The sequence below is a fragment of the Haemaphysalis longicornis genome, unplaced genomic scaffold (genome assembly GCF_048455015.1).
Source record: "Haemaphysalis longicornis isolate Haplotype H1 unplaced genomic scaffold, Haemaphysalis longicornis Haplotype H1 scaffold_8, whole genome shotgun sequence".
Taxonomy (NCBI): domain Eukaryota; kingdom Metazoa; phylum Arthropoda; class Arachnida; order Ixodida; family Ixodidae; genus Haemaphysalis; species Haemaphysalis longicornis.
Window position 1 is genome coordinate 13,839,561 of NW_027526445.1, and position 18,770 is coordinate 13,858,330.

The following is an 18,770-nucleotide window of genomic DNA, read 5'->3' on the forward strand; positions in this document are numbered from 1 at the left end:
ATTATACGAACGCGACATAAAGGAGTATATCGTCCCCTGCTTCCTGCTCATCGTCTTCTCTTCTCAAAGCCTTGTCTCGTTTAGACATTCGGTTAGTGTGTTCTTCTGAAGCTGATACGCCGTGGCCTTGTTGTTATTAGCCAAGCTATAACATCGAGCACCTTGCACGAGCTCCGCAGTTAATGCCGTCCAGGAGGCAAGAATTCATGACCAAGTCTCAGTCACCCAGATAACAGATGGGCTATGACACTCAATGAGCGAAATAAAGTTTGCAATTTTATTAAATAGGCTACGCGCGTTTAAATTCAAAAGCGCAAAAGAATTCGCACTAAGCCGTGATTTATTGTTTGCAGGAGACAACCGACGGCTTTTGTTAACGATAGCTTTTTTGTTCTCATCCCAGGAATACCGAACGTTGTCCACCAAAAAATCATCGTAGTGCAACCTGGCCTTTTCCGCATGCTTCCTTATCTCGGCGGAATTCTACCACAGTTCCCTGCGTACCTGCCTCACGCGCACAAAAAAGTGATCATTTATAAATATTTTCGTGCCCTTCAACTTGCTTGCATTGCTTAAAATAGCGACCTTAGTTCTCAAATCCAGCACCATAATAATAACACGTCTTCGGCTACTGCTACTGCTCTTACGCAATCCCAGCCTAAGGCAGCGTTCGATATCACCACACTTAACTTCTAGTTTTGATGTAATTGTAATTAGTCCAGTTACCGTTTTCAGCAACACATTCAAGGTTTCCCTGAGTTTTCAATTAAGCCACAGATGAGCAGCTTGTTTCTACGGGACATAATTTCTAAATCGTCGTTTTTGTGGTCATATTTACAAACAATCTCTCGAATCTCAGCTACGTTCTTATCAAGTTCAGAAACGCGTAGCGCAATTTTAGTAAATGGCGCAATGGACAGCTCAATTTTACTTAATCGTTCTTCGAAGGATGCCACCCTAGAGGAAAGACCTGTAATCTCCTGTTTATTTTAGTCTGCTCCGAGAGCAATTCTGGACAATGTCATCGACCTCAGTACCGGGGTTACTCTCCACATCACCACACACCAGCAACCCCATTCCCAAGAAATTCATCATCATAGAAGACGTATTCATGAGGTCTGCAGGGAGGTCCTGTCGCAGCAGTAAGAAATAGTTGCCACTTCTATAGTTTTTGATATTGTACTTCAAGCTTACCTGCCAGACAGAGCATCAGAATTTGAAGCGAGTGCATTCCATGCTGCCGCCGGACCCACTGAAGTGCAGCGGAAGATGCGATGCCTTTATACGTTCTGGTGTCGTCACAGAGGTCGCCTTCTTCCTGATATCGCACCATGCTCGCGTACTTTCAGTACAGCGGATACGGTTGCCGAAAAATTTCTTCGCCGTAACCCAGCAAGCAACATCGCCGCACGAGGAATTGACGAAACCTTCGTTGGCCGGCCAAGAGGGTACGCTGCTTGAAAAAGATGGTCCGTCCTGTACACTGTAGATTCCGGTGCATGCAGTAATAACGACTTCTCAATAAGAAAAAACGGATCTTTCGACGAGCAAAACAAACAAACAGCGATGAAAGATTGTACGCTTATCTCCATGTAGCTGAGGAATACGCGCGCACCCTATCTTCCGCAAAATAAAATTACTATAAAGAAACCCTTCCTTCACTCCTCGCCCCTAACCTGTGGAACTTTCGGCAGAACATCAGCGGAAATGAAAAAAAAAACGACGCTAGAGATACCGCAAGGCAATACCTGTGTACCCAAAGAAACGTGTTGTGCCATTTTCGTTTCTGTGTTCTCATCTTCGTTTGTTAAAACAGCAGCCCTTTTTTCCCTCATATCCCCGCCGCGAATTTTTTTCTGGTGGGACCTAATATATTTGACTGTGTCGGCATACAGAGATTAATTGAAAACATAAAATTATCCACATCTCCGGGTGAAGATGACACTTGTGCAAAGTTTTTACATAATACATCTGTAAGTTCATCTGTTATTCTATGTAAGCTTTTTACGCAGTCCATAGAATCTCATTGTCTCCCGGGCGACTGGTAAGTGGGAAAGGTGGTTCCTCTTCCGAAATCAGGTAACGCTCATAACCCCACCATGTAAGCTCCTGAAACACGTCATTTATTCGCACGTCGTCACTTTTCTAGAAGATAACTGTTTTTTCAGCAATCAACAGCATATATTCCTAAAAAATTATTCATGTGAAACACAGCTTCTCTGCTTTACTAACTACCTATCCCTTGCTCTTGACGCTTCTTCTACTGTTGACTGTATTTTTCTTGACTTTGCCAAAGCGTTTGACACCGTATGCCGCAAAATACTACTGTTGAAATTAGGCAAACTTAATCTCGATACTAACGTTATAAAATGGATGGAATGTTTTCTCACAGATCGCTCCCAATTTGTAACGCCTAATGAATGCAACACCGCTTCCTCACCCGTAACTTCTGGCGTCCCGCAAGGACCCGTTCCTGGGCCGTTACTGTTCCTAATCTACATTAATGACTTACCAAATAACATTTTCTCTAACATGATGTTTTTTGCTGATGACTGTGTGATCTACCGTGAAATTAAAAACCCTGCTGACCAACGTACTCTGCAGTTTGATCTTGATAACGTTTCTTCTTGGTGTAATACTTGGATGATGAACGTTAACACTTCTAAATCTAAAAGTATGAGAGTTTCACGTCGATCCTGCAATATTTCTTCCGACTATGTACTACATAATTCTTCGCTGAGCAAACCTACCTCTTAAAAATATCTTGGTGTTACAATTTCTGACGACCTTTACTGGCAGACTCTCATTGACAACATTAAAAATAATGCTAATCGTACGCTCGGCTATTTACGACGTAACTTCTCTCTTGCACCGATGCAGTTGAAACTCCTTCTTTATAAAACGTTAGGGAGGCCTAAGCTCGACTATTATTTATCTGTATGGGATCCACCAGTTAACATTGATATCATAAGTTTAGAATCAATTCAAAATCGCACCACACGCTTCATTTGGTCAAATCGCTCCCGTGTGGCAAGCGTAACTCAAATGAAATAAACTTTGAATCTACCCAGCTTATCACATCGCCGCAAAATTTCAAGCATGTGCCTCTTCCACAAGATTTGTTATTGTATGACTTCGCTAAGTACGTCGCTATCTTGGCCGCCTTCAAACATTTCATCCCGCAGCGACCATCACTTCAAAGTTGGAATTTCAAGCAGCCAGACAAATCTTCATTTTAGCTCATTCGTGCCCACTACAAGCTCGGATTAGAACCACCTGCGTGCTTCCATCGCAACAATCATCGACACCACTAACTTCAAGATGACCTTATACGCGTACTCGCTTTGATGTTTGTCCATTTTGTTGTATTGTTTGTAGAACGTTTTTCACCACTCCTCTCTGCAATGCATTGCCTTGAGAGTAAATAAATAAATAATTACTAAATACATAAACAAATAAACAAACAAAAAATAATAAATAAATAAATAAAAAATAAACAAATAAATAAATAAATGAACAGATAAATAAATAAATAAATAAATAAATAAATAAGCAAATAAATAAATTTGAAGCGAGTGCACTCCATGCTGCCGCTGGAAACACTTGATGGATAAAGGAGTGTGCGGCTTCCTGTGCAGTCCCCGTTGGAAGATCTAAGGTCTCTGCGTAGAGCATCTCCTAGTCAGTCGCTACGACAAGCATCTTTTTATCGAATCGTGACGCAGGAGCGGGCCCAGAATGCCCTTTTGATCTGCTGGAAGGGTTTTGATAGGATGGTGATTGCATGAAGGAGACCGGCGGTTCTCGTCTGCTGAATTCTTTTGTGGCTGGCAGTCTCTGCAGCTTCTGACTTAGTGGGAGATATCGGATGTAAGGTGGGCCAATAGTACTTCGCAATAATTTTTACAATATTACGTGCTAGTTCGAGACGTTCGGAAGACGGGTCGTCCTGGCCCGCTTCCGAAATATTGTCCCGAGCGTCTCCTTGGATGGCAACACGACAACTTGTCCTCGTTCTATCATTGAAAAATTTTTTCACGAGGACAGAGTTTTTGAGGCTGAGTGCACGTAAGTTCCACTAGAAGGCCTTTGGCAGGCTGACATAGCGTCATTCGATGTATTCGAGCATGAGGCATGTGCTGCTGTTGGAACGCTGGTAGGGGGCTAGGTGGCCCTACTGTACGACTTTGGAAAATGCGCCGTCTTCAGCAGAATCTTGTGGGGGTGCTTTCATGGGGGCGCAAGAGAAATAGTCAGCGTCGAATTGTTTCTGCTGCGCCTATATGCTATTGTGCCTTTGAATTGTGGCAGGCGCCAGTTCCACCTACTGAAATGGCCGGACGGGCCTACCTTACACGTTTGCAGTAAATCTGAATTGGCCCCTAAAATAGCGAGACACTCGTTCACAGAGTAGGAGTAGTTTTTCTCTTCCTTCGACCGACTATGACTGCCATAAATATTCACACTTTTTCTCACAAAAATAACCAGAATTTGTTGTTGTGCTAAAAACCCTTTTTGTGAAAAAGAAACACCTATTGGCATAATTATTATTCTGGTTACCAAAGAAGCCTGACACATTCAACCGTTATAGGGAATGTTTTCACACTGGGCCTGTCAGGATATTCCTGAAATATTCTTTAGGTCGATAAAAAGGCTAAAAAACTGCGAAATCGCATTTTAAAAACACAATGGATGTATCTATATGTAATGTCACGTTCGGTTACTAGATATTTTTTATGCATACCGCCCAACATATCATGGTAATTGCTCACAAGGAAGCGACGTTTGGCCATCAACGTTCACTAAACATGACACAGTAAAGCCAATAAACACACTGAGGCACAATCACATCCCCTGCGTAGCCGCCTTAACGCTCTTCGCATGTGTCTGCATGTTATATAAGCGAGAATACAACGGCAAGTAGTTAGCGTGAAGGAACCGGTTCTGTAGACGTATATCTTTATTATAACAGCGGTGTACTATTCCCCTCATTACCTATTCCCAGCAAAGATTCTTAACCACTTTAGCTGACGGCGACTCTTTATGCTTTTCCTTTCGTTTTGTGTGACACTGAAACAAACTGTCATGTGTATGCGCCTTAGGAACGTGTGAAATATTTCTTTATTAGATGCGACGCATCTCTTCCTTTGAGGCATGTCCCCCCTGCGTCAGCGTCGGCGTCAGCGGCGTCCGCACGCCATCTGCGCATGCGCGACTCTCCTCCGATCTTCTCTCCGACAGCTGTGCGCAACACTCAAAACCGTCTAATTATCATAAACAACAGCTGCGTGCGCGGGGTTCGCTCGCTTCGCTCCGCTTCCGCTGCGCAAGTTCACGCATGCGTGGCTCTCCTCTGGTGTCTCCTCTCCTTCAGACACTGTGAATTTAAAGCGGGTAGCGCGCTGCGGCGGTTCAGTCAGCGCTTACTCTCGTTCGATTTCGCGACGCTTTGCTTGACGACTGCGTGCTTGACTTGATTCTTCCGATAAAGACGTAATCGAAGCGACAGTCCCTTCAGCGAGTGGACTGACGCAATCCAATACCAGCGTCAGTCCAAACGCTCCCCCCTGATGCGTCGCATCACATGAGGGTTCCCTCGCCGGAAGATGGGCGTACGTTTTTCATATTCGGGTTCGTTAAGCTGACGCACTACGAAAAGTCAGCAAAAAAAAAAGTCAAATCGCAAAACGACAATGAGCATGGCTGGTGTATAGGGCCAGGGAGTCATCACGCGTGGTATGAAATGATGTCTAAAAATTGAACTTCTTCTAAATGTTTAAAAATGCACTTGATAGAAAACATGGGATCGTCAGAGAGGAAAAAATTCCCCCGCATTTCCCCGAGGGGGAGAATGTGAAAGTGCAAATGCACGGTTGTCGGCCCGCTTGCGGCGCTTGCGCTCGGCCCCCGCAGCCTACCGCCTCGCCGCCTTCTCTTCCATCTCTTCCATCAGGTTTGTAGTATAACGTGTACACCACGCAGTTATCAAGCCGCTATAACGCCGCTGAGTCGCCAACGCACGCCGCTGACGACATAGTTTGAATGCGTTAAAGATATAAGGTGCGTCACTAACACTGATACCACCGTCGCGTCCGTGGCTTGGTCGGTAGAGCGTCGCGCTGCGGCCGCAAAGTCCTCGGATCGAAACCTGGCACCGGATGCTGTTTCTTTTTTAAATATAGAGGAGCACTGCGGACGCCGCCGCCGCCGCCGGCGGTGGATGGTTTGGGGTCGCTTATAAAGTGCATTCGCACTTAAAACGCTGGGTGTAGTGGGACGTGTAGTCTGTATAGCTGTGGGAAGTATTTGCGTCGTGTTGTGTGAAGTGCGTTGTATTGAATGAGTATGTGAACTACAGATAGGGCCTCTCCACACCTGCCACACTGGGGTCTTGAAGACCCCGTGAGGAGATACGAGTGTGTGACATGTGTGTGCCCTATTCTTAGCCTAGCAAGGGCAAATTCTGTGTATCTGTTGCGTGTGTCAGTGGTGTATGGTCCCAAGCGTGGTTTAATAGCGTGTAACTTGTTATCTGTTTGTTCACTCCAGTGTGTTTGCCATCTGTTGCGAAGTTGGTGTCTGATGTGTGGCTTCATGTCTGTGTATGGCACTGTTGCTATGTCCATTGTATTGAAGAGTGTAGCTGCAGTGGCCATTCTATCTGCGGTTTCGTTCCCGGCAATTCCAGAGTGCCCTGGAACCCAGCAGAAAGTTATTTGAAGGTTTGATGCATATGCAGACATGATAGCCTTAAAAACATGATTGATGACAAAGTTTTTATAATGCTTTCCTGATGCAAGTGCTTGTACAACGCTAAGAGAGTCCGTGTACACGATGGCTTTTACGATTTGATGTTGGACTATGTGATTTATTACCATTAAAATACCGTATGCTTCCGCTGTGAATATACTGCTACAAAGGTTCATTGTTTTACTGACGTTAAAGTTTGGCCCATGCGCAGCACAAGCCACAGCAGTTGCAGTCTTGGACGCATCGCTGTAAAACTCTTCACAGCGGTACTTATGTTTCACAAACAAGAAATGCTGCAGAATCGCAATCCTTGGTGACCTGTTCTTGCCAAACTGCATAAAAGACAGGTCACATGACACAGGGCGGAGATGCCATGATGGAGTTGAATCAATGATGCGCGTCTTGTGAATGCCTGAAAACGAGACTTCTAGCTCAGAGGCTTCTTCTCGCACTCTTAGATGAAACGGCATGGAGATTGATGGACGATTTAAAAACAGTTGCTGTGAGGATGCATCAATAATGGTTGGAGTAAAAGGATGATTTGTTCTAAACATGATTTTTGAGGCATATAAAACGTCCATGTAGACCTTATGGGGATCTAGGGACCATTTATTGCATTCTACATAGAGACATTGGACAGGGCTAGTGCGAAAAGCGCCGCATGCGAGGAGTAGCCCTAAATGCAGCACCGGGTCCAGCATTTTTAGTGCCGTTTTTGTTGCGCACCAATATACAACACTGCCGTAGTCCAAGCGGGATCCCACTAGGGCGCTATAAACCCGAAGAAGGAGTTGCCTGTCTGCACCATATGACTGGTGGGAGATAACTTTGAGAATATTCATAGTTTTAAGGCATTTGTGCTTAAGATGTTCCAAGTGTGGGACAAATGTTAGCTTGTTATCGAATATTATGCCTAAAAACTTGTGCTTCTTTTTGACAGGAATTGACACGCCATTCAGAGTAATATCTGGGTCCGGATGGATCCCGCGCTTTTTGGAGAACAATACACGAGGACTTTTTTCTGGATTGAGTTTAAAACCATTCATGTCTGCCCAGCTGGCAAGTTTTTTAACAACAAGCTGGACCTGACGTTCACAGATTGACATATTACAATATTTAAAAGATATCTGTACGTCGTCAACATACATAGAGTAAGAAATGGTAGGTGGCAATGCCTTCCCAAGAGAGTTCATTTTAATTAAAAAAAGAGTACAGCTTAGAACTCCACCTTGCGGCACGCCGTTTTCTTGCACATGAAATGTTGACAGTGCGCTGCCAACTCTTACGCGAAACGTTCTGTGGGACAGATAACTAGCCAGAGTGTTGAGCATATGGCCCGAAACACCGAAAGACTTCAGGTCACTGAGGATCCCGTAGCGCCAAGCGGTGTCGTAGGCCTTCTCGAGGTCGAAAAACACAGTTACGACGTTACGACATACTGTTTATGCACGAAGGCATCCTTAATATGCGATTCAAGAGCTACGAGTTGATCATTCGTGGATCGCCCCGCCCTGAAGCCTGCCTGGCAGCTCTCGAGAAGACCGTTGTACTCAAGGAAGTACACGAGCCTGCGATTTATCATCTTCTCGAAGAGCTTGCACAGGCAGCTCATCAGGGCAATAGGACGGTAACTTGAGAGGGACGACGGGTCCTTTCCCTCCTTCAGGAAAGCTACAACTATAGCCTCCTTCCAAGAGTTGGGAATGTGCTCCGAAAGCCAAATCTTGTTATATAGGTGTAAGAGTGTTAGAAGAGTGTCTGCGTGCAGGTGTTGTATCATTGTGTATGTGATGTTGTCTGGGCCTAGAGCTGAGGGTTTACACGTGCTCAGAGCAGCCCTCAGCTCATGTAGTGAAAACAGGGAGTTGTAAGAAATCTGTGATTTGTTGTTGTCGTGTAGGGACTTCTTTTCACAACAGGCTTTATGTTTCAGGAAAGTGTTCGTGTAGTGTGCTGAACTGGACACGTGTTGGAGGTGTTGTGCGAGTGTGTCAGCCTGGTCTTCCAGATTGTTCCCTGTTGTGCTGACCAGGGGCAGGCTGTGTGTCTGTTGTCCTTTGAGTTTGCGTATACGTGTCCATACTTTCCGTGTGTCTGTGTAGGAATTTATTGGTGTTATGAATGTACGCCAACTCTCTCGTTTTGCCTCACGGCGCACACGTTTTCAGTATGCCTTGGCCCGTTTGAACAAGAGGAGGTTTCCCGACGTGGGGTACCGACGAAGGATACCCCACCCCTTCTTCTGGGCCTCTCGCGCTCGCCTACAGTCCTCATTCCACCACGTCCTCCGCTGGTTGCGCGGGGCACCAGAGGCGTGGGGAATGGACTTTTCGGCGGCGTCGAGGATGTGCGCCGTGAGCAGTTAGGTAGCTTCTTCAACGTGTAGGTGTCCTATGGATGTGTGGTGTAGTTTGATGTCTCTGTAATGTATTCCAGTTATCTCGTGCTTCATTGAACCTATTATGGGAGGATGGACTGCATGGGCCTTTACTTATGTATGTTAGTGAGGTGGGGAAGTGGTCGCTGCCATATGGGTCAGTGCCCACACCCCACTCGAGAAGAGGAAAGAGAACTGCAGAGCCAATCGCCAAGTCAAGATATGAGTATCTGTTGTGTCCTACGTTATGGTATGTAGGCTGTTTATTGTTGAAAAGGCATGCTCCTGAAGATATAAGAAATTTCTCTATCAGGCGACCTCGGGCATCCGTGCGAGAAGAGCCCCAAAGAGAGTTGTAAGCATTAAGGTCGCCTGTAAGAATGTATGGTTCGGGCAGCTGGTCAACCAGTGCCTCGAAGTCAGAGCTTGAAAGTGCAACATCAGGAGGAATGTATATGGCGCATACCGTTATCAACCTATTAAATATTATTGTTCGAATTGCCACAGCCTGAAGGACAGTGTTCAGAGCGACAGGGCGGCATGCTAAGGATTTCCGGGCAATTATGGCCACACCCCCAGAAGAGTGCATGCAGCCATCCCTGTCCTTTCTGTATATCAAGTAACTGTTCAAGAAATTTGTGTTCTTGGAATTCAGGTGTGTTTCCTGAACACACATTACACTTGGCTGATTGGCATGCAGAATGTCATACACGTCATCAAGATTATTCAGAAGGCCTCTGCAGTTCCATTGAACAATATTTTCTCTTCCCATTATGATGTGTTCGGAGCTACTGGAGTGTGACTATTTATGTAGGGTCTTTTGGGGCTTGGACTCTTGGAAGGGGTTTTCTGGCCTTCTCTACTGACCTGGACGTCGCAGCCCGTTCCTTCCGCTGGGATGGAAGCCGGAAGGGCTTGACGTCCATGTCATCATCTGAAGGCAAGGGGGTGCCCAGTGGGCTGGGCCCCCTTGACTTGGTGCCCTGTCGGGTGTTCTTTGCCTGCGCCGCGGGCGGGGCAGGCGGTGGAGCTAGGATGGGCGCTGCTGTGGGCCCTCCCGTCTCCATCTCCCTGCCCTCAGGTGTCCCTAGGGCAGGTGAAGAGGAAAGAGTGAGAGCGGCAGAGCTCCCAGCGGCGGTTCCAATGGCCACATTTGGTGGAGTCGCCACACTGGGCGAGTCCTGACACTGCTGGACTACCGAAGGCAGTCCGGCAAGAGACAGGGCCCCCGCAGTCTCTACAGATGTTGTAGAGGCAGCAGGTGGCTGCTCAGCTGGGGGCTGGGACAGCAACACATCAGCAGCAAGGCTGCACTGTGTCGCTGTGCTCACCAAACGCCGCCCCAGCCCCCGGCGGGCAGCGTCTGCATAAGATGTAGCCGAAAGCAGCTTGTGCTTTTGGCGTAAGGTGATGTTGTCTGTTACTTTTATTTGTAGAATTTTTTTCTGCTTTGAATTTTGGGCAGGTTCCCGAATAAGCAGCGAGTGGGCCACTGCAATTCGAGCACTTGACTGTGCTGTTTGGACAGTCATCCGATGAATGGTCAGACTCTGAACATTTAGGACAAGTCAGCTTTCCTCGACATGATAGAGTTCCATGGCTGTATCGTTGGCATTCAAAGCATCGCCTGGGATTAGGGACATATGGTCGTACATTGTAGCATAGGAAGCCCACTTTGACCTTTTCGGGTGGGGTTGTGAAGTCAAATGTTAGGACAAGATGCTTTGTTGGGATTTCTTCATTTGCTCTACGGATTACAATTCGTTTGACCGAAGTTACTCCATGAGGTTGAAGCGCCTGAAGAAGTTCCAGCTCTGTCTCAGACTGTAATTCCTTTTTTGAGATTACACCTTGAGAGGAGTTGAGAGTTCTGTGTGGAGTCACAGTAACAGCCAGGTCAGCCAACGTGGTCTGTTTCAGGAGGTTTTCGCTTTGATTTTTTCTTTTTACTTGAACAAGTAGGTCACCGGATGAAAGCTTCTTAGCATCATAGTCTGAGCCGACAACCGACTCAATGCATTTAGCCAAAAGAATGACTGACTTCTTGCCAACAGGGGTGTCCCCTGTGGAATGAAGTACAAGATGTTTATAGAAATGTTCTGCCTTCTCTTTAGCACGTACTTCGGTGCGGCCTCTTTTGGGAGGCCGATCATTGGAGGGGGGGTTTGAGAAAATATCATACAGTATGTATAAAAGCAGGGAGACGGGGGTACTTTCTCCTTTGACGTTACCCTGGTAGTCAAAGAGGTCCCGGAGCTCCCTGCCTGGTAGACAGGCAGGGAGCCCATGGGCCGGAGCTTGACCAAGGCTCCGACGGCCACCGTTAGAGGTTTCTACCCTTAACCTTAAAAACACATCACCACGGTAGGTCACAGCTTATGTTTGGGGGCTCGGGGTCCCCGGTATCGCCTGTACCGTCACCATGAATGCTCAAGGTGCCCCGTGCGGGGAGCATTTTGGGTCCAATGCAGCCACATCAAAGTGAGCTCGCGCGCAACCACCAGCCGTCAAGCTTTCAGGGCAGCCTTGCTTAATTACCAGCCTCTGTTGACAGCAAAATTCATCTATTAAACAGTGCTCACTAATTGTCGTTCCTTTAATTGCTGTGCCTCTTCTACTGTGGAACACAGAAAATATTCAGTTCTTTGTAGAGCTTGAATAGATGTATTGTCCAGGTCCTGATATCCTCTGTGGGGCGGCTTACCTGTAATAAATGGGGAAAGAGGGGGGGGGGGAGCGGTGGGGGGGGGGGCAGCGGATGGCGCATACTTTAGTGGTTTGAATTTCAGAGAGATAAATTGCGCCGCTTTTAGCAAATTTCTTTTAGGGCAATATTCCCGAACACTTTCTTGCTATCACTACATAAACTATTTTTATAACAGTTGCTTCACCAATTTTTATGTATATAAAACCGGCGTGAATGCCTTTACAAAGCGTTTTGGTTCTCAACAAAACACTCAGGATCATTTACTATAACTCATTCACAAAAAAGTATGTCCAGTTTTTGCCCATTTTTCTTGCAAAGACTACTCGATCAACTCAAAGACTACTCAAAGACTACTCAATCAACTTTTTTGATGATCTTGCGCAGGGCTGATCCTAAGAAGGAGCGAACCGGTACTTTCATTTTCAATCAATTTAATGTTGTTTTCATGAGTATACGTCCACATTACTTAATAGTCCAAAAGAACTTAATTTTCTCTAATGTCATACGACGTTCAAAAAATTCTAGACGCGTTGCGAATGACGCCCTGCTTCAGGTGGCTGCAGTTGTATCCCTCTGTGTTCACGCAAGGAAAGGCGTAAAATTAGAGTTACATAATTTGTTTCAAACCAATAACATAGCAATGGTAGCATGCATACAGGAAACCTTGCATACTGCAACGAATAGGGCAATAAATACTGGTCGAAGTTGGTCAATTTATTGGTCAAGGTTGAATGCGTAGGGTTCTCAACCCGTCGGAGGCAAACTTGCGTCTCTGGAAGTTTATTTATTTATTTATTTATTTATTTATTTATTTATTTATTTATTTATTTTTTATTTATTTATTTATTCATTCTTTTGTTTTTTTTTTGTTTTTTTTAGGCCTGCTTGCCTTTGCATGCATTCCAGAAGGGAGATACATAACACTAAGCAGTAAATATGAGACAAAATAACAAAATATTTCTACAAAGCGCGCTGAAAATCGTCAATATAAACAGTTATTGCAATCATACGTGGAAGATAATGACACGGCAGTATTGATGTAAAATAAAAGAAATCGCGCAAGGCGTCACCTTTAAAGGAAAGTTAATAATTTGCTTTAAGCTAGCGGTCCCACTTTTCGATATGTAGAATGGCGCTTGAACATAGCTCTCCCCTTCTACTCCAGTTTTCGAATGATAGATATCACGAAAAAAATTCAACCTGTGGTTTCGTCTGTGATCTTTCACGTCCTGCCATTTCAGTTTACTTTTACTTTCTCTCATACTAAGTTCAGCGTGCCTATTACCTAATACGAATCGCACTGACATATACTGTATGTTTTCGAGCGTATCAACCAGCTCTTTGGTGTAGGGATCCACGAAAACACATGCGTACTCCAAGATTGAGCGCACGTGAGTGAAATACGGTTGTTCTTTTCAGTTAGATGAAGGTTCACTGAAATTTCGTCTCAGAAAGCCAAAAACATATGCAGCCGTAACTTTTATGGTGGGAACCTACCTATTTAACCTCTAACCACTCCCTAAATAAAGTCCTAGGTATTTATATTCCTCGGCCGTTGTCACAGCAGCATAATTTACTGTATACGTGTTCAATTGGAATGAAGGTTTTCTTGTAAAGGTGCCGTTAACACACTGTTTAACATCCAAAAACTTTTCTGAATCAGCACACCAGGATGTTATTAAATTGGAATAAAGCTGCAGGTATACGGAATCAGGTTCATTCGCTATTGTCCGGTAAACTACACAGTACTTTTGAACAAAGCTATAGGGCCAATAGTAATAACAATGCAAAAACTGACTCATTCAGTTCATAGGATGAAATGTACTACGCAGAAGGTGATATAGAACACCATCATTTGCTTTTTTGCAGTACAAGAATATACAGTTAACCAGTTTAAGCTTATCTATTGCAAGAGCCAAGTCGTGCGTGAACTCAACAATCTGCGTTGAGCAAGAAAATCCTACAAAATCCGTGTTTGCTAAGATGCTGGCAATTATGTTTAACCAAATGAGTCATATCGCAGGAGTTGCTAAGCTCACCTTCAAACACCAGAACTGATGATGATGATGATAATTGGGTTTTATTGGCGCAAGGCCGACTATGGGCAAAGAGCGCCAAAAAGAAGTTACTGAATTGTGATGAGACCATAAATACTAGAACATGTGACTAAAATACAATAAAGTGATGCAGAACAAGACAATGGAGATGGCTGGTGTATAGGGCCAGGATGATTACACGTGATATGACAAGAGCTGCAGAAAGTTCACCTCAGCTAAAAAATTAAAAACACGCTGACTAGAAAACATGGGTTCGTCGGCTAAAAAATATGATGGGTGCAAAGGAATGTGTCGTCTGTATAATTCAGGGAAATGTTTGTGTCGTGTTGTGTCAAGTGCCTTGCATGTGATTAGTATGTGGACTACGGATAGGCCCTTTCCACACCTGCTACACGTGGGTCCCGAAGTTCCAGTGAGCAGGTGGGAGTGCGTCGCATGTGTGTGGCTTATCCCCAGCCTAGCCAGGGTGACTTCAGTGTATCTGTTGTGTGAGTCAGTTATGTAGCGTCCCAGTTGTGGTTTTATTACGTGTAGTTTGTTGTCTGTTTGTTGACTGCAGTGTAATTGCCATGTGTTACGAAGCTGTCGTCTGATGTGTGTCTTTAGGTCGGTGTAAGGCACTGTTGTAATGTCAACCGTAGTCATAAGAGCAGCATCACCAGCCATTTGGTCGGCGGCCTCATTACCAGGGATTCCACAATGCCCTGATACCCAGCATATAGGTATTTCAAGATTTGAGGCATATGCATACATTAGTACCTTGAAAAGAGCATTTATCACATAGTTTTTAGATGACCTTCCTAATGACAGTGCCTGTACAACGCTTTGAGAGTCTGTGTACACAATGGACTTTTGAATTTTATGTTTGATAATGTGGTTTGAAACGAGTAAAATGCCATATGCTTCTGCCGTGTAAATACTGTTATAAAAATTCATTGTTTTGCTTACTCTAAAATTTGGTCCGTGCGCTGCACAAGATGCTGTAGAACCAGTTTTCGACGCGTCGCTATAGAGTTCTCCGCACCTGTACTTGTCCTGCAGGAACAGGAAGTGCTGCAGAATTGCCTTCCTGGGTACCCTATTTTTTTCTACAAGAGTGAATGACAGGTCGCAGGATACAGGACGAAGGTGCCATGGTGCGATGACATTATGAATGGGTATCTTGTGCGTGTCTGAAAGGGGGACATTGAGTGCAGAAGCCTCCTCCCTAACTCTGAGAGAGAACGGTAAGAGAATAGATGGCCTGTTTAAAAAGAGTTGTAAATTTGATGTATCGTTAATGATGGGATTAATAGGATGGTTGGTCAGAGATACGATCTTGGATGCATACAACAGGTCAACATACTCCCGCTGATGCCCTAGGCACCATTTGTCGCACTCGACATAAAGACTTTCAACAGGGCTAGTGCGGAATGCGCCACATGAGAGGCGAAGGCCAAGATGTAGCACGGAGTCAAGCATTTTGAGTGCTGTCTTTGTAGCCGACCCATACACGACACTGCCGTAGTCGAGGCGAGACCCCACCAACGCTGTGTACAGGCGCAGCAGGAGTTGTTTGTCAGCCCCATAAGATTAATGTGAGAGGACCTTACGAATATTCATTGTTTTTAAGCATTTGCATTTGATCTGTCTGATATGTGGGATGAATTTAAGTTTTTCGTCAAATAAAATACCTAAAAACTTGTGTTCCTTGTTCACAGGAATTGGCACATTCGCAAGATTGATGTCTGGGTCCGGGTTGACGCCATGCCTCCTGGAGAATAGAACACAAGAGCTCTTCGCGGGATTAAGAATAAAGCCATTCTTGTCAGCCCAGCCGGCAAGTTTCTTGACGCCGAGCTGGACTTGACGTTCACAGATGGACAGGTTACACGATTTAAAAGATATCTGCACGTCATCTACATACATGGAATAAGAGATTGTAGGCGGCAGTGCCTTTCCAAGACAGTTCATTTTTACTATGAAGAGAGTGCAGCTCAACACTCCACCTTGCGGCACGCCATTTTCTTTTACGTGAACATTTGATAGTGCACGACAGACTCTGACGCGAAAGGTTCTCTCCGACATATAACTACAAATGATGTTCAACATGTTGCCCGCAACACCGATTGACTTTAGGTCACTGAGGATACCGTACCGCCAAGCGGTGTCATAGGCTTTCTCTATGTCGAAAAACACCGTCAGACAAAATTGTTTATGCACAAAGGCATCCTTTATATATGTTTCAAGAGCTACGAGTTGATCGTTCGTTGATCGCTCTGCCCTGAAGCCTGCCGGGCAGCTCTCGAGAAGACCGTTGTACTCAAGGAAGTACACGAGCCTGCGATTCATCATCTTCTCGAGAAGCTTGCACAGGCAGCTGGTCAGGGCAATGGGTCGATAGCTAGCAGGAGAGGATGGGTCATTTCCCTCCTTCAGGAAAGCTACAACTATAGCCTCCTTCCAAGTGTTTGGAATGTGCTCCGAAAGCCAAATCTTGTTATATAGGTGTAAGAGTGTTAGAAGAGTGTCTGCGTGCAGGTGTTGTATCATTGTGTATGTGATGTTGTCTGGGCCTGGAGCTGAGGGTTTACACGTGCTCAGAGCAGCCCTCAGCTCATGTAGTGAAAACAGCGAGTTGTAAGAAGTCTGTAATTTGCTGTTGTCGTGTAGGGACTTCTTTTCACAACAGGCTTTATGTTTCAGGAAAGTGTTCCTTTATAGTGCTGAACTGGACACGTGTTGGAAGTGTTGTGCGAGTGTATCAGCCCGGTCTTCGAGTGTGTCCCGTGTAGTGCTGACCAGAGGCAGGCTGTGTGTTTGTTGTCCCTTGAGTTTACGTATTCGTGTCCATACTTTCCTTGTGTCTGTGTAGGAGTTTATTGATGTTATGAATGTACGCCAAGTCTCTCGTTTTGCCTCACGGCGCACACGTTTTCCTAACGCCTTGGCCCGTTTGAACAAGAGGAGGTTTCCCGACGTGGGGTACCGACGAAGGATACCCCACGCCTTGTTCTGGGCCTCTCGCGCCCGCCTACAGTCCTCATTCCACCACGGCCTCCGCTGGTTGCGCGGGGCACCAGAGGCGTGGGGAATGAACTTTTCGGCGGCGTCGAGGATGTGCGCCGTGAGTAGTTGGGTAGATTCTACAACGTGTAGGTGTCCTATGGATGTGTGGTGTAGTTTGGATGTCTCTGTAAATGTATTCCAGTTAGCTCGTGCTTCATTGAACCTATTATGGGAAGATGGACTGCATGGGCCTTTACGTATGTATGTTAGTGAGGTGGAGAAGTGGTCACTGCCCTATGGGTCAGTGCCCACACCCCACTCGAGAAGTGGAAAGAGAACTGCAGAGCCAATAGCCAAGTCAAGATATGAGTATGTGTTGTCTCCTATGTTATGGTATGTAGGCTGTTTATTGTTGAAAAGGCATGCTCCAGAGGATGTAAGAAACCTCTCTATCAGGCGACCCCGGGCATCCGTACGAGAAGAGCCCCATAGAGAATTGTGAGCATTAACATCGCCTGTTAAGATGTATGGTTCGGCCAGCTGGTCAACCAACGCCTCGAAGTCAGAGCTCGAAAGTGAGACATCAGGAGGAATGTATATGTAGCATACCGTTATCAGCCTATTAAATAATATTGTTCGAATTGCTACAGCCTCGAGGACAGTGTTCAGAGTGACAGGGTGGCAGGCTAAGGATTTACGGGCAATTCTGGCCCCACCGCCAGAAGAGTGTGTGCAGCCATCCCTGTCCTTTCTGAAGACCATGTAACTATTCAAGAAATTTGTGTGCTTGGAATTGAAATGTGTTTCCTGGACACACATTACACTTGGCTGATTAGCATGCAGTATTTCGTATACATCGTCAAGAATTTTAAGAAGGCCTCTACAGTTCCATTGAATTATGTTTTCTCTTCCCATTATTTAGTGTGAGACCTACTGGAGTGTGTGTGTTTGTTTATGTGTCGTCTTTCGGGGCTGTGACTCTCGCCTTTTTTGGCTTGTCGGGAGGCTTTGGCGTCGGGACGCGTTCCTTGCGCTGCGTTGCAGGCAGGAACGGCCCGACATCCATCCCGACGTCGGATGTCCGAGAGGTGCCCGACGGACTGGGCCCCCCGGACTTGGCCCCCCCTCGGGAGCCCTTCGTTTGGGCCGCCAACGCTGAGGGCGTCCGGGGCGCCAGAGGTGGCACGGGCGGTGCGTTGGCGGTGGGAACCAGTGCGGGGCCCATGGTGTCCATCACCACGGTACCTTCCAACGCACTGGAGGACGGGGAGACAGAGGCGGGAGCGGCACCGGTCCCGACGGAAGAGGTTGGCACCACAACCGCTGCTGCCTCATCAAGCGGCATGGTGGCGGGTTGGGCTGCCTGAGGCAACCCAGGGGGTCGGGGGAGGGACCAGGTCAGACTCGCTGAACTACGTCCCAGTGCAAACCAGACGCCGCTCCGCCCCCCGGCGAGCTGCGTCGGCGTACCTCCCCAGGGGAAAAGAGGCGAACCTCTTTCGCGCCTCTGGGAAGGTGATGTTCTCAGTTACCTTGATGTTGATTATCTTTTTTTTAGTTTGAAATTTTACGCACTAGCGGGAGTAGGCTGCATGCGCCCCCCCCCCCGCAGTTTACACAAGAGAGGGTGTCAGATGGACAGTTGTCGCTCGGATGGTTATGCGACGCGCATTTTGCACACGTCGTTCACCCACGGCAAGAGTTTGTACCGTGCCCGAACTGCTGGCACTTAAAACAGCGCCGCGGGTTCGGGATGTACGGACGGATGGAGCAACGGATAAAACCTGCATTGATGTGTTGTGGAAGAACTGCGCGGTCGAAAGTCAAGATAATGTGTTTTGTGGGAATCTCCTTGTCGTCTCTGCGGATAGTGATGCGTCTCACGGCAATG